Source organism: Chelonia mydas, chromosome 27 (genome assembly GCF_015237465.2).
Source record: "Chelonia mydas isolate rCheMyd1 chromosome 27, rCheMyd1.pri.v2, whole genome shotgun sequence".
NCBI lineage: Eukaryota > Metazoa > Chordata > Testudines > Cheloniidae > Chelonia > Chelonia mydas.
Window position 1 is genome coordinate 14,638,725 of NC_057860.1, and position 15,540 is coordinate 14,654,264.

Genomic DNA, 15,540 nt, shown 5'->3' on the forward strand with positions numbered 1-15,540 from the left:
GCTCAAAAAAAACAGTGTGTTAATTAAATTTGTGACTGAACTCCTTTCTGGAGAAGTGTATGTCCCCTGCTCTGTTTTACCCGCATTCTGCCAAATATTTCATGTTACAGCAATCTCAGATGATGACCCAGCACGTTATTTGATTTACGAACACTGTCACTGCAGATTTGACAAAACACAAAGAAGGTACCAATGTGAGATTTCTAAAAATAGCTACAGCACTCGACCCAAGGTTTAAGAATCTGAAGTGCCTTCCAAAATCTGAGAGGGACGAGGTGTGGAGCATGCTTTCAGAAGTTTTAAAAGAGCAACACTCCGATGCAGAAACTATAGAACCCGAACCACCAAAAAAGAAAATCAACCTTCTGCTGGTGACATCTGACTTAGATGATGAAAATGAAAATGCGTCGGTCCGCTCTGCTTTGGATTGTTATCAAGCAGAACCCATCATCAGCATGTCCTCTGGAACGGTGGTTGAAGCATGAAAGGACACATGAATCTGTAGCGCATCTGGCATGTAAATACCTTGCAATTCCGGTTACAACAGTGCCATGCGAACGCCTGTTCTCATTTTCAGATGACCTTATAAACAAGAAGCGGGCAGCATTATCTCCTGAAAATGTAAACAAACTTGTTTGTCTGAGCAATTGGCTGAAGTAAGACTGAGTGGACTTGTAGGCTTTAAAGTTTTACATTGTTGTATTTTTGAATGCAGTTATTTTTTTGTACATAATTCCACATTTGTAAGTTCAACTTTCATAAGAAAGAGATTGCACTACACTACTTGTATTAGGTGAATTGAAATATTGTATTTCTTTTGTTTTTTACAGTGCAAATTTTTGTAATCAAAAATAAATATCAAGTGAGCACTGTACACTTGTATTCTGTGTTGTAATTGAAATCAATATATTTGAAAATGTAGAAAACTTCCAAAAATATTTAAATAAATGGTATTCTATTATTGTTTAACAGTGCGATTAATCGCAATTCATTTTTTTAATCGCTTGCCAGCCCTAGATCGAATATTTTTACAGAAGAGCTGAGAAGTGAGATCAGCTACACAACACATTTCCACACCTGTGCATCTGCCACACACGGCAACGCAAGCCCGTCAGCTCATAACCCCAGCACCGACATTTCTCCAGATCACACTGCCGCACAACCCTGACCATGCTCTGCACACAGGGATCTCCAAGCACCTCATAGAGGAGGCTAGTGATTCCACCGATGGGGTAACTGGGGAGCAGAGACTCCCCCAGCATCACACAATGGGCTAGTGGCAGGGCCAGAAGTCAACCCAGCTCTCCTGACTCTCAGGCCAGCTTGGCCACACCGTCCCCAAGACGTTACTGTTCTGCACCCATCCTTTCAGTAAAGGCCACACCAGAGATCTGACACTCTATTCAGAGCCCATCCTTGCACACGATTCCTTTTCCAAGCCGTCTGTTACAGACATACTGACCACACAGCCAGCATCAAAGCCATCTTGGCATTCAGAAAGCAAGAGGTCTGTGCTGCAGATCCACCTCCCAGAACGCCTCCTGCACAAGGCTACACTTCCCAGGGACTCAAGACGGGCAAGCCATACAGAGGCTCAGACCACCAGCACCTAAGCTTGCCCGTTAATATCTTTTGCTGCAGTCAGCCAGTTGCTGGGCAGGGCAGCCCCCTCCCCCACTCTGAAGGTCTGAAGTGAAAATAGCGACAGCTTGCTGAGGTGCCGATCAGCCAGCTAGGGGAGTGAACCAGCCCACATGCTGCTCTCTGAACCTTCCTGGGTCCCAAGCCAGGGCTTTTTGGCTCTCTTCCGCTGGCATGGCCACGGCAGCTCTGCCTCCCCAGCCAACGATCAAAGCAGCTGGGCTTTTCAGAGAGACGCCTGAAGGAGAAACATGACCAACCAGGCTTCTTTCGATTGCAGATTCATGGCCAATGTGTATCTAGTTAAGAGAAAGAAACCTGACTCCCAGGGCCTCAGGGCAGCAAAAGCCTCTGTTCTCCAGGACCCAGCGCTAGGCTCCGCACAGCAGCAGGGACCAGCTGGGCTCTGGCACCGCAGCGGCGTGGGTAAGCCAGGCTGTGGCATGCAAGTGCCAAGCTCTTGAGAAGCAACAAAGCAGCCCAGTGAAATGAATCAAGGGATAGTAACCTGGGGAAAGGCCGCATACAAACTGGCAGAGCCCAGTTCCACTGGGATTTCTTGATGTTCTCTGCTCTTCTGGGCCCTGAGTGCACTGCAGGAGACTTCGACCTCACCCCACCTCTGTGTGGGGAGAGAAGCTACCTGGAAACCCAGTGAAAGGGGTGGTCAGATCAGACAGGGAAGCAAAGGAAAACAGACTCTCCTCCAGGCTGAGATGCGGGGAGGAGTTTTGAATTTGACTAAAGTTCAGGAGCTGGGATTTCTATTTCATGGGAAATTCTGACATTTTGGGACAAAACCATTCTGGATTGAAAAGAAAAAACCCCAATCTTCAAAATTTCCTGCAAAATGAAATGTAACAATTGTTTTTATTTGGGACCACTGAAATATTTTGTTTCCACTTTATCATTTTGACTTTTACATTGTATTAAAATATGAAACACAATGCAATACGTATATAAACATTGTATTAACATTACTAATTTAATATGAAAAACACGTTTCATTTTGACTTTTTCCATCAACATTTTAATTGACATTGAAACATTCCCACAAAACATTTTGATTTCGTCAAACCTGCATTTTTCAATGGAAAACTGTTCTGTGCAAAGCTGCCCCCAGCTTTAGATGTTACATTATGGAGAGGCCGCCCCCCAGAATAATGACATAAAAACCCATTGGTCCCCCGCACACCTGACATACTCCCAGCACCTCAGAGCAAGTGCAGAACTGGCACTTGCCTTAGCGCAAGAACGTGACTTGCTCCTACATGGCACTGACCACACCCTGGGGAGGGGAACTGGGTACGTCAGGCTATCAGCAACTAACCCTAATGCAGCCCGATATCGCTGCCAGTAACTGGGCCTTCGCAGGGTCGCTGGGCACATCACAGACGCACAGCCCAACAAACAGAGCTAGGTTTGCCTTCTGTTTCAACTAGAGACAAAAAGAGGAGACGGGGAAGGGTCCACATCCAATCTGGGGAGGAACAAAGGGAGACGGGGAAGTATCCTTGTCCGACCGGGGGAGGAACAAAGGGAGACGGGACCCTGGGAAGCAGCCACCTCATATTTTCCAAGTTTCAGGCAAGCCCGGGGCATTGCAAAGCCATGCCAAGCGTGGGGCTAACTGCCCTATGTCTCAAACCAACCAGCCCTTGTCTGCAAAGAGCTTGGGGCCACTCTCAATTAAACCCTTCATGGGGCAAGGGCAGGCACAGCCTCTTCTGGGATGCCAATGTCAACAGAGATGAACCCTTTGCACTGAATGGACCAGCACCCCCAAGCCATGCGGACACCCATGTGCCAACTCCAGACTAGTGACCAGCATATCTACACCTTGCCTGAACCTGCCCAGCACAGCCCTGCTGACCCTCCTTTGCCAATAAACCCCTGGAAACCAGCTCTGACTGCAGGCACCTAGCCCATTACAGGTTAAAGGCGAGCCGCAATTAACTCCTTTGTTGCTGACATCCATTGCAATGAACAGTTTCACACCCCTCTCTTGGTACTGTCAGCTGCACGCCATGCAAGCTCTGGCACGTCCCTGGGGCCCTGCCAGGGGCTGGGAACTGGAACACTCGATGGCCCAGGAGCTGTGAAGGCGTCTCTGTCTGTAAAGCTTTTGGGATTTGGCATCATGCTCACAGGCCTGCACTTGGATGAAGCTTTCTCTCGTCTCATCAAAAATGTGACATATTCATTTCTGTGTGTCTCCCCCATGAGCCCAGGCTCCCACAGCCTCTCGCACCCCCAACAGCGACTGCATAACAGAAATCGCCCGGGCCAAGGTTCAGTGACCAGAGAGTCCCGCAAGAATAGTTTGAACCCACCTGGGCCACCCTAGAGCCTGCAGCCTCTACCCCAAAACATCTCTGGCTTTCTGAAGCACTCCAGAAATCGATGCTCCATAGCCCTACTCTGTCCGTGTTGAGTGATTCCTGACCAAGCCGCATGGCAAACAAAGCGAGAGGAATGGTCCACAAGGCCCATTAAATAGGGGGAAGAAGAGTGGGCTAGTGTGAACCATGGACCTAGAACGGAGGAAGCTCAGTGGAAATGGAAAATCAACGGATCCTTGGGAACCTGCTGGGAAATAAGAGAAGCGTTTCTGAACACACCAAACAACCATGCTGAACCAACGGCTGCTGATGGGGGTTAAAGGCAGACACGTGTATAACAAAAGTCCCTGGAGAGCAGATTTGGAAAAGGGACTTTAAAAACAATGGAGACTAAAATTAGAAATATGACTAACAGAGGGGCCCGGAAAAACGAGAGGCCCAAAGCAAGAACTGGTGTGATGAGCTGGCCGGCGTGCAGCGGGCTGGCGGTAGGGGGAACTCATTCCATGTGCCATACAGAAGGGAGATGGAGAGGTGGGGGGAGCAGAGCGGGGACCACACCGCCCTTTGTGAGGCAGGCACAGCACAGATCCTGGGGAAGGGGCGCTTACTCCCATATGATGACAATCCTAAGAATCCTAAGGGGAAATTTTGGTATTAACCTATCTGACAACCTCCCCCTCCTCCCCACTGCCACCTGAGCTACCAGAAACATGCGCAGTTTCTGCTCTCTCTTCCCCTCAGGACTCCTGTGAAACAGGGACCAGTGCCGAAGAACCCGGGACTGTCATGGCATCGCAGGCCCTTGCCCTGGGAACGCAAGCACTCCCATTCTAAGCACTTATAAAAGGCACAGATGACTAATGGGCTCATCAGTGCCGGAGAGAAGCCCATCAGGCTGCAGAAGCCATGCCCAGCACACCCCTCGCACACCAGAAATGCCATGGCTGCGTTTTAGAAAACAACAACAAATGGGAGAGACGCGCAAGCATTGGACACCCGTTCTCAGCCTGGGCAAGGGGTTATGACACGCAAAAGGCAAGAATCCTCTCCCTTCCCCCCCTGCAAAGCTTAACAGCCAGCATTTGTGCATCATGGGGAGTAGACAGACAGGAATGTGTACACCGCACTCAGCTTTCACACCAACAATGGAGAACTGAGCACTCCGAGAGCCAGCAACCCACACAGTGTCTAATAAAACCTTAGCAATCCCCTGATCACACACACACAGCCAGAATGTCCATGTCACAACAGCAGTGAGTTCAGAAGCCAGAGCGAAAGCAGAGACTGCAAAACTTACCAACCAACTGTTTCAATAAAGAACAATCCGTGACCATGTTACGGCTGGACTATAATATTCCACTGCAAGAAGCTGTACAGCCCCGGTGGGAATCCAGCCTGCTGTTAAAAGGTAAAACTTGGACCCCGGACTAAGCCGAACGTGAGCGGCTGCAGCAGGGGAAACAAGCACCAACGACCATATTTTGTTTTGCAAGCAACAAGCGCTCCCGTCCCCTCTCTGGTGCAGCTAGATGGGCGGATTCCTCTTTATCAGCCGCTCAGCTCACCCCTATCGTCCAGGAAGCTGTGTACACATAGGCGCCTCCCCCTGAGGTTTCCCAACGCTGCAGGGAGAAGCAGCTGAAGGCAAAGCACCTTCTATCAAGGGGCAGAGGCTGCAAGGCTCAAACCATCCCTGCACCCAGCATGCCGACTTCAGGCAGGCAGAGCCGGCTCAGGCCCTTCCAACACACCTGCTGCTCCTGGGCGAACAGGCTGCACGAATAAAGCCCCTGGTCTGTACATATGCTCCCCACCATGTGAAAGGCATGTCAGAAAAGAGTACAGCTGCTTTGTCTAGCCAAGGAGGAGCCCGAGAGCCCGGCTCAGCCGAGCAAAGGGATCCCCAGGATCCAGCTAACTCCTCTGGCTCAACGGCAGCATTCAGGTTACAGCAGAGACGGAGCTCAGGGAAGCAGGAGGGTGATGAGCGAGGTCTCAGGGAAGCCCCCCAAGAAGAGAATCAGGAGGGCCAGGCTTATGTTCAACCAGCACCACTACCTCGAAGTGAGCCGCCGCTCCTCACCCTGGCACTGATGGTCCCTCTCTCTCTCCGCCACCCTGAGGAGTTTTGCTCCTGTTGGAAAACAAACAAACCCAACCCCCATGAGGGGACAAAAGCTGCTGGGCTCCCTTGGGGTCTGGCTCAAAGCATCCCGCATGCTTCTCTTTCTGAGAGCGAAGGTCTGAGCTGCCAGGACTGGGGAAGGGGGCCCAGGTCTTTGTCGAACTGAGGTTCCTTCCAGTGACTTTCCTCCATTCAAATAACCCTCCCGATGCTCAGGCTGCTTCCCAGATCCCCAGATGACGTCCGGTTTCAGCAATGACACCACCCAGGCCATGGCTTGGAGGGGAGGAAAAGCTGAAGCTGGGGGAAACTGGCCTGAGGCTGGGGTGAAGCACTGCAGGCAGCTCTGGTTCAGCAGCGCCAGAGCAGGCACTGCATCCAGCTGGGACAGCGTTGCCTTTTCGAGGCAAGGAGCAGTATGCCCGAGGGGCCCCATATGCACTCTGCCTAGCTACCAGCCCAGCCCCCACCCATCCTCTGAGCCTGCTGCACCAGAGCACTGGGAAGGGGCAGGCTCCCCGGGGTGGCCAAGAGGCAGAAAGCAGCAGAAACCGGTCAGGGACACGGGTTGGACAGACCTGAGCCCTCCCTGGACTGCAATGAGTGCCCCACCGGTTGGGACTTCCTGCTCCTGCCCCCTCTTGCGAACAGGTCCCACCCCCACCTGGCTGCCTGTGGCTTCAAGCCAAACCCATCAAGAAAGCGGCTTTTAAAATCAGCTGAGTGGATTCCCTCAAGTGTCTGACTCACATTTCCTACATCTCACAGCCCTGCCACGGGGCCCCAAGCACCAGCTGGGCCTTTCTAGAGACCAGAGGGTAACACGCTGCACTGCTACAACCGCCTGGAGATCCTGAAGCATGCTGGACCCCACAGCTCCCTCCCGGGATGTTCTCGGATGCTAGGGGCCATACGAAATGCTCCCAAGGCATCATATGGGGTGCATTCAAAACAAACACAGAAATACCATTACACCAAGCAGAGAGGGCCTTTAAAATGTAAGGCCCTAAAGAATTTAATGGGAATGAAACCAATGGGGATCCTATAGAAATCACGCTAACCCCCTATAGAATTTAGTAGAGAATGAGCTCACTTCTATAGGGTTCTCTCAACAACGCTATAAATAGGCTTGGAAGGATTAGATTTTAATCAATAAATGTTGGTAAACCTCGATTTCAATGTACACACACAGCCCGATGAAAAAATACTCCCATCAGTAATAATCAAAATTTACAGGTAGGCAAAGTAAGCAAAATTCTGGTTGAGAACTTACTAGAGACTCATTACATAATTGTCTGACACCCCCAAAATTTCCTGCAACTGTGAAAATTTCAAATCAATAAAAATTGAAAAAAAATGCTTAAAAATAATCAGCATTATCTGCTGCAATCATAAGAAAATCAGACTCCCACTCTGCCGACCCTAGCTGCACAGCTCTCCAGCGCAGAGAGAACGTACGAGCGAATTCTCCAGCATGCTTCAATGTATCTAGGAAAACCTGGCTGTTGGCTGAATTCTGCAGGGACAGTCCCCCACCTGGATGACGTGGAAGCGCTTTCCGGTGCAAGTCGCCCCTACAGTAATTCCTGCTCAGCTCGAAAGCCATTTCTGAGTCAAACGTGCTTCTTCACCATACTCTGCAGCACAGCCACCAACTGCTTCCTCACACCTATGCAGTGGTGAGCGCAGGGAGCAGGGATTTTGCATCAGCTAGACAGAGCAGGGAAACCCCATGAGCAGAGACTTCACTGCTTATCTGGGGTCAAAGCTTCCCCAGCTCTCGGCAAGGCAGCTCCATTGAGATATGGCAGCGAATCAAGTGCTGAAAACTCTGGCGGCGGCTGGACTCCATCCCCAGACCAGCAGAGCAAACATCCCCCACAGTGCCCCAGGCACCGCAACTATGGCCTTGTTGCCACCCTGTCCTCTCCTACGGGACTGTCACTCGCACTGGAAGGCGAGAGACTCTACAATTGCTCTTCATGATCAAACCGTGGGCATCCGCTCTCCCGCAGGTGCAAACCTGCTCCCGCAGGGAACACGGTAGCCCCTAACTGACACTCAAGAGCTTCTGCTGATTTCTGACACTGGAGTCGGAGAGGTACAGATCCTGCATGCCATAGCTGGAGGTCTGATGCCAAACCCAGGGGTGGCATGCAAGGTGGTTTTAAGGAGGTGCCCCTAGGGGCTTGAAGAGGGGGCTGTCACAGGACAAGCACGAGCAGGAGACAGTCTTACTTGTCCATTAGGGCAGTACAGGCTCTCTCAGTGCCCCTTTCACCTGGCACCTCCTTCCACATCGCCTCTGACTGCAGTCCATGCTTTTCCCTCGTCCATCCTGAGAGCACGACCCCAATGCACATTCCTCCAGCCTCCAGGCAGCGTCACAAAGCCACCCCGGAAATGGCCTAGAACGCTTCTGGCCTGGAGGCAGGACAAGATATCCCGGGACACCAACCTGCACAGCGACGGACGGGCTGCAATCAGGGCAGCACAGCACCATGTGGATAGAAAGTTTCAAAAGTGATGCGGCTTGCTTGCCACAGCATGAACGCAGGCCAGCCAAGAGGTGTGAGCTATCCCGGTGCAGTTTCTATGCATAGACAAGCCCTAGGACACTCGCCCTCTGCCTCACCAACACTCAAGGAGTTAACCGTATATACTATGAACTCCGTGAAAGGTACCATGCCAGTGTCTCTATGCCCCACCACTTCCCTAGAGCAAACAGCCTCGGAGGGAAGAAGTGTCTCTGGCTGGCTCCATCCACACCCACACCCACCTAGGGTCCGCTCCCTCACAGGTGGTGATGAAATTTGAAACAGGACCCGCATCACTGAGTCAGCCCAATATTGAGATACGGAAGGCAGAACAAGGGGTCCGCCCTCTTCTCAATATCACCATGAAAAGGGAACTGAAACCACACCAGGCGAATACCCTGCAGCCGAGTTACAGCAGCGACCCAGTAAGCAGAGGACTGAATCGGAGCAGCAGCCACTCATCCCGGGTCCAGGCCTCACTGGGGGATCCCGCAGGAGCGAGCCCACAGACACATGCAGCAACACCAGGCCACGCAGGGTCTGCTTTCCCCAGGAGCAAAACACCCACAGTCAGAGGCAGCCATTCAGACATGCTCTGAGCCAGCGTGCTGAGCGCCAACACAATTCAACAGCCCTGTGCTTGGACAGCAGCTCAAAGTGCTGCCGGAAGCCGAGACTCTTCTTACTCTTCCAGGGACAAATTGAACATCCCTGAGGCAAAAAAATTGGGAAAAGCTTCGCTTCGTAAACGAATGTTAGAATCTAGCTGACTCCCACCCAGCCAAGCTGCCTCCTGCTCCTCACATCCGAGTGCCTGGACATTAGACAGGCCAGTCTCCCGCTGTCATAGGGGGCTGAGATCTGCAGCTCCACCACTGTCTGTCTCCGCAGGGTTTTCCTTTTCCAAAGGGAAGGGTTTGTACGTTAGGCTTCAGTAAAACAAACAAAAAAAACCCCAAAGTCTCTGAAACTTTGCTTCTAAACTAGAGAGCAGCTTCTCTTTGCCACTGTACTCTGCTAAGGCAGCCAGCTTTGTCACCAGACTCTCCCAGTCCTTACCCAGGCGGCCCCCAGGCAACACTGAACCACCCTGAGCTCCTCTGCAGGGCCCCAGCTTGTCCACATTTCAGTCCCTCTTAAAGACACCTCTGCCCTGCTGCGATGGTGAATCTCCTGGATCTGTGTATGAGCTGTACGCAAACTGCCTGTCTGTGCCCCGCTTCCACCGACCTTTGTCATTCAGCTGCGAGTCCCTTGGGGCAGGGGCAGTCCTTACATGTTTGGAAAGGTGCTGGCATGCAGCAAGTGCTACTGCAAAGAAAAAACAACCTAACTTGGGGCCTTCAGCTGGGCTTGGTTACTGATCCCTGGGGTGTTCCCAGAACCTGGGTTTAACTCCCAAGACGCCACGCACAGCGCAAGCCAAGAGAGTTCATAATACAGTAGGGGCACTGCAGCCTGGCCAGTAGGCACAGGTGCAAACAGCCCAACAGGCTGGAGCTGGTGTATTGCTACCCACAAGCCCCCGAGCAGCCCCCAGCTCAGCTCCCAGGACAGTGCGGTGAATGAAATAAGATCCCGCAGATTCCTGCCTGCTCTAAACACGTTCCACGACATGCAACATGGAGCAGAGCATTGTAAGGGGCAGCCAGTGCTGCACAGCTCTGCCCCACCCACAGCTAGGTACAGGGCTGGCACTGGCACTTAGCGAGACCCTGGCCTCGAAAGGGGCCAGAGTCTAGATTCAGCCTGCACAATCCTGAGAGCTACCAGACTGGGAACCAACCACGTGAGTAGAGTTTCTGCAGATTAGACCTAGGTAATCCACCCTGCTGCTCATGCCCCCTGGGTTCCAAGCAGTATGTCTAGTGGTCTGGGCAGAAACCCAGCACCCAAAAATTCCCAAATTCTACTCCCAGACTGTCAGTAATTCCCGGGGTGACCCTGGGCAAGGCCTCTTCTTCCTCTTCACTAACACAGGGACAGTCATGGAGCAGGGAGGTGACTAGTGATGGCCTGTCTACACTGGAACATCCACCACTGGTGGATTTGCATCACTGCCAACTCAATTCGCACCTTGCTGCCTATCCTAGTCTGAAACTGGAGTAAGCTGCCCTGGTGCAAGTCACATTGCACCAGTGTAAATCACGTCTGCATGGGAGGGTGTGAGTGTGTGTGGAGTTGCACTGCTGCAACAGGGAGTGTCTACCAGGCCTTGTTTGTGACTGCCCCGCATTGGGAGGGTGTGAGGTGCTACACGAGTATCAGATCTCCCTTCCACAGCATGAAGCCATTTACAAATAGTCCCTGTCCCTAAGCCCTACAGGTTTTTCTGCAGTGTCACTCTATCAACCATTACTGATTCTGAAACAAAATGGTAATGTTAAAAACCAAATAGAGAAGAAAACAAAAGCTACCAAAAGTCCCTTTGCCTCATTAAAAAAATGAAAATTACCCTTTCTTCAGTTGTTTGGATTTCAGCTTTTCAACTGTTCTCAGCCCAGTTCCCAGGATGACACACAAGGCTAGGAAACGAAACACCTACGTACAAAGAGACACATATGGGGGAAGTACCAAACAGTATCATGCTACCATCTTGTTTGTACTGTTTGTATAGTGCCTAGCACAATGGGGTGCTGGTCCATGAGTAGGTCTCCTGGGTGCTATGACAATACAAATAATATATAATAAAGCCTATAGCAACATGCCCTAGAGGTTTACGCTGAGGAGGGGAAATCCACTTTCTCACACGGTACAGCAGGGAATGCAAACTGTACCTGGAGCGAGGCAGCAGGCTGAACTCTCACCATCATCCTCACAGTCATCTCCAGGACAGGCCCTCTACCATGCCAGTCAATCCTAACTGGCCTATCATTCCCAGGCCAAGGCACCTTGTCTGTATTGAAGTTGGTTGGGGGAGGGGATAGTGTTGTGAGGAAGAGCGAGAAGTCCAACATTTCAGACTAATGCCCTATACCACAAGCATGGTATGGATGTCACTCTAGAAAGGACACTGGGTGATGGCCACATGAGACCTGTCTTTTACACCCCATAGGGCTTACCTAGGATAAGAACAGAGGTTGTGCCGGCTCTGTGAGACAGGATGTGAATTTCACTGGAAGAGACAGAGATGCTATGCAACCAGCTTGAGAACTGAATTAAGTAGTTTGTCTCTGCTCTCACCACACAAACACACTGCCGGCAGTAAGGCCCTGGTACTGACACTGCAAAAACTACCTACAGCCTGCACCCAAGGTTTGGGGGTTTTTACGTTGAGTTTAGTGACACTGAGTTTCACAATGACCAAAATATTTACAAAGCTGTTACCTCTCTTGGTCGACTTTAACACTTCCTCCCCACCCCATCCTGGCTCATGTGAAGCAGGTGTTTGAAGAAATCCCCTCTTCAAAGGGCAGGTACAAAACAACTCTAAAACCAAGATGTTGGTTTCACTTTGGTTTCTGGGCAATGCAATCCGGGGGCTGTGCATTTCAGAACCATACAATTAGGCCCTGATCCTATAACTGATCCCACAACTGGACCTGAGCAGACAGACCCATGCACCTGCACATAGTCCTGGTGAAGTCTACGGGGCTCCGTACAGGTCCGATTACAGGGTCAGGGCTTTGACAACACAAAACATTCCATTTCTTTTTACTTGTTCAAATTGTCCTCCGTGGCTGGCATCTCCTCTGCCCTGTCACTGACTCACCCACTCTGCAAGATCTCCTGCCCTCCTTGTCTTCCTGTGCTAGGGTTCTTCAGGTGATCTCCTATCACGGCATTAGCTCTGATGCAGAGAAAGCACAAGCCTTTTTACCACCATGTTGCATAATTTTGCTTCAAGCAGATTGAAAATATTATTATCTATGCATATTACAGTCGGGCCTAGAGACCCTGACCAGGTCAGCGCCCCATTGTACAACGCGGCAGCCACACACACTCTTGCCCTCTCTTACGTCTGGCCAACCACAGGGTTTGTACCAGCATACTTATGTGGGCTGGGGGATGGTTTGTTACGGACATAGGTGTACCAGTACAATTCCTGCTGTGGATGCAGTTATACCAGTATAAAGGTGCCTTGTACCGATATAGCGTATTGTCCTTCCCATATGGGAATAAGCTATGCGGGTAAAAGCACCATCATACTGGCAAAACCTCAGCCACACGGGGGGAGGTAGCGGGTGCCCTGCTTTAGCTGCGCTGGGGTCTGCACTGTCTACGTGGAAGCAAGGCCTTACTCTAGCACCATCGCCAGAGCTAGCAAAACAGTGGAAGCTGGTTTGTTCCCAAACTGCTCAATTAGACACAGCTGGTGGGAGTGGCTTTCATGCACTAGACACCCCGGGCTCTAGCCAAATCAGCTACTATCCCGAGTGCAATCACCAGGACCAGACTTTCATGCAGCGCTTTGAACTACAGCACGGAGCAGCACAGAGGTGGAACAAGAGTGCCAGGCTGATGACAGGACAGTGCCAGTTAAGAACGGGGACCCCCCGATGACGAGAGAGGTCAAGCACTAACCCTGGCCTCTCTATAAATCCAGGGTACACCCACAGCTTGAATACTCCATGCAGATGTGGTTGCCCCAACTCAAAAAAGATCTATTGGAATTTGAAACGGTTCAGAAAAGGGCAGCAAAAATGATGAGGGGTATGGAACGGCTTCCATATGAGGAGAGATTAATAAGACTGGGACTTCTTGGCTTGGAAAAAAGATGACAAAGGGGGGATATGATCAAGGTCTATAAAATCATGACTGGGGTGGAGAAAGTAAATCAGGAAGTGTTATTTACTCCTTGTCATAACACAAGAACTAGGGGTCACCCAATGAAATTAACAGGCATCAGGTTTAAAACAAACAAAAGGAAGTATTTTTTCCACAAACGCACAGTCAGTCTGTAGAACTCCTTGCCAGAGGATGTTGTGAAGGCCAAGACTATAACTGGGTTCAGAAAAGAACTAGATAAGTTCATGGAGGACAGGTCCATCAATGGCTATTAGCCAGGGTGGGCAGGGATGGTGTCCCTAGCCTCTGTTTGCCAGAGCTGGAAATGGGAGACAGAGGATGGATCGCTTGATGATTCCCTGTTCTGTCCATTCCCTCTGGGGCCCCTGGCATTGGGCACTGCCAGAAGACCGGACACTGGGCTAGATGGACCTTTGGTCTGACCCAGTCTGGCCGTTCTTATGGCTCTGGGAACACCATTCTCTTCCGGAGGAGGGAGTGTGAGGTTCCTTCAAGAATTTAGGAGGGGAGAGAGCAGCACATGGGAATGTCCTCACCCTGCGTCTAGGACGTAAACGCCCTGCTCCTTTCACCAGGTTCACAGCCCCACCCCGAGAACTGGGGAGCCGGAGCCAAAGCAACCCACCCCCTGCATGCACGGCTCAAGGTGCAGGTGGGGAAGCACCAGCCACAGGTGAGAGGGGAATGGGGGTCCCGCCACCTCCTGGCGCAGGGACCTGCGCCCCACAGGGCTCCTCCTGCCTCTCTTTCCCCACAGCCACTCAGGATGACCCAGACCGGTGACGGTCTGTCTGTCTGGGCCTCTGTCTCACCCAACAGCCTGGCAGTGTCAGCCCGTCCATGGTAGTCAGCCTGTGTGTGTCAGCCAGCCAGTGCCTGTGTCAGTCAGTGCCTGTGCCTGTGTCAGTCAGAGCCTGTGTGTGTGTGTGTCAGTCAGTGCCTGTGCCTGCGTCAGTCAGCCAGTGCCAGTGCCTGCGTCAATCAGTCAGAGCCTGTGTGTGTGTCAGTGTCAGTCAGAGTCAGCCAGAGCCTGTGTGTGTCAGTCAGAGCCTGTGTGTGTCAGTCAGTGCCAGTGCCTGTGTGTGTCAGTCAGAGCCTGTGTGTGTCAGTCAGTGCCTGTGTCAGTCAGTCAGAGCCTGTGTGTGTGTGTGTGTCAGTCAGCCAGTGCCAGTGCCTGTGTCAGTCAGTCAGAGCCTGTGTGTGTCAGTGTCAGTCAGAGTCAGCCAGTGCCTGTGTCAGTCAGTGTCTGTGTGTGTCAGTCAGTCAGTCAGAGTCAGCCAGTCAGTGTGCGTGCGTCAGTCGGCCTGTCTCTGTGTCAGTGTCTGTCTGTCAGTCAGTCACCGTCTCGGTCTGTCCGTGTCGCCGCCCCGGGCCCGGCCAGGCCGCGCGCTGCCGCCCCCCCTTGTTTACCGCCCGCAGGCCCCGCCCCGCCCCCACCGGGGTCCCCGGGCCCGGCCCGCGCGGGCGGCCGGAGCGAGCGTCGGGGGCGGCGCCCCGGAGCTGGAGCGAAACCCGGCCCGGCCCGCTCCTACCTCCGGCCGCGCCGGGCGGCTCCGGCCCCGGCTTCCGCTTCGCTCCGCGGCGGCGGCTGCTCCCGACTCGGCTCCGGGGCCGGCTCTGCCCCCTCCGGCCCCCCCGCGCCCCGCCCCCGGCCCAGCGCCCGGCCCCCCCGCGCCCCGCCCCCCCTCCCCGCCGGCCCCCCCGAGCCCCCCCCGAGCCGCCGCCCCCGCCGGCCCCCCCTCCCCGCCGAGCCCCGCCCCCGGCCCAGCGCCCGGCCCCCCCCGACCCGCCCCTCAGCTCCCCCGAGCCCAGCGCCCGGCCCCCCCGAAGCCCCCCCCCGGCCCCGCCCCCGGAGCCCCCCCCGGCCCAGCGCCCGGCCCCGCCCCCCTCTCCCCTGAGGCTCCTCCCCCGGCCCCCCCGAGCGCCCCCCACAGAGCCCCCCCCCGGGCCCAGCACCCGGTACCCACTACCCTTTCCCCCACAGACCCCGCACCCCACTGACCCCATCGCTCCTAGGTCCCTGCCCTCCTGGGCAGCTCCCTTTTCTTTCTTCCCTGCACCCCACTGCCCTTCCTCATACCGCAGTCCCCTCCCCAACCCCCTTCCCTTCCCCATGTGAGCTCCCCTGATTACCTGCCCCCAC

At 53.1% G+C, this 15,540-nt stretch overlaps 1 protein-coding gene across 21 annotated transcripts in view; it reads right to left on the bottom strand.

The window, feature by feature from the left end:
• LOC114022664 (signal transducer and activator of transcription 5B) overlaps positions 1-15,032 on the bottom strand; it is a 45,417-nt gene extending 30,385 nt beyond the window's left edge. For 2 of the 21 annotated variants that reach the window (XM_037886642.2, XM_037886644.2), the window contains exon 1: positions 5,284-5,528. The gene's annotated coding sequence lies outside the window, so the exon portion shown is untranslated. Of the gene's footprint in view, positions 1-2,149; positions 2,286-5,283; positions 5,560-11,103; positions 12,439-14,929 lie in introns of those variants that run through there. The other 19 variants (XM_043536637.1, XM_043536653.1, XM_043536645.1 and 16 more) reach the window with 19 other exon arrangements.
• Between the last annotated feature and the right edge of the window lie 508 nt (positions 15,033-15,540).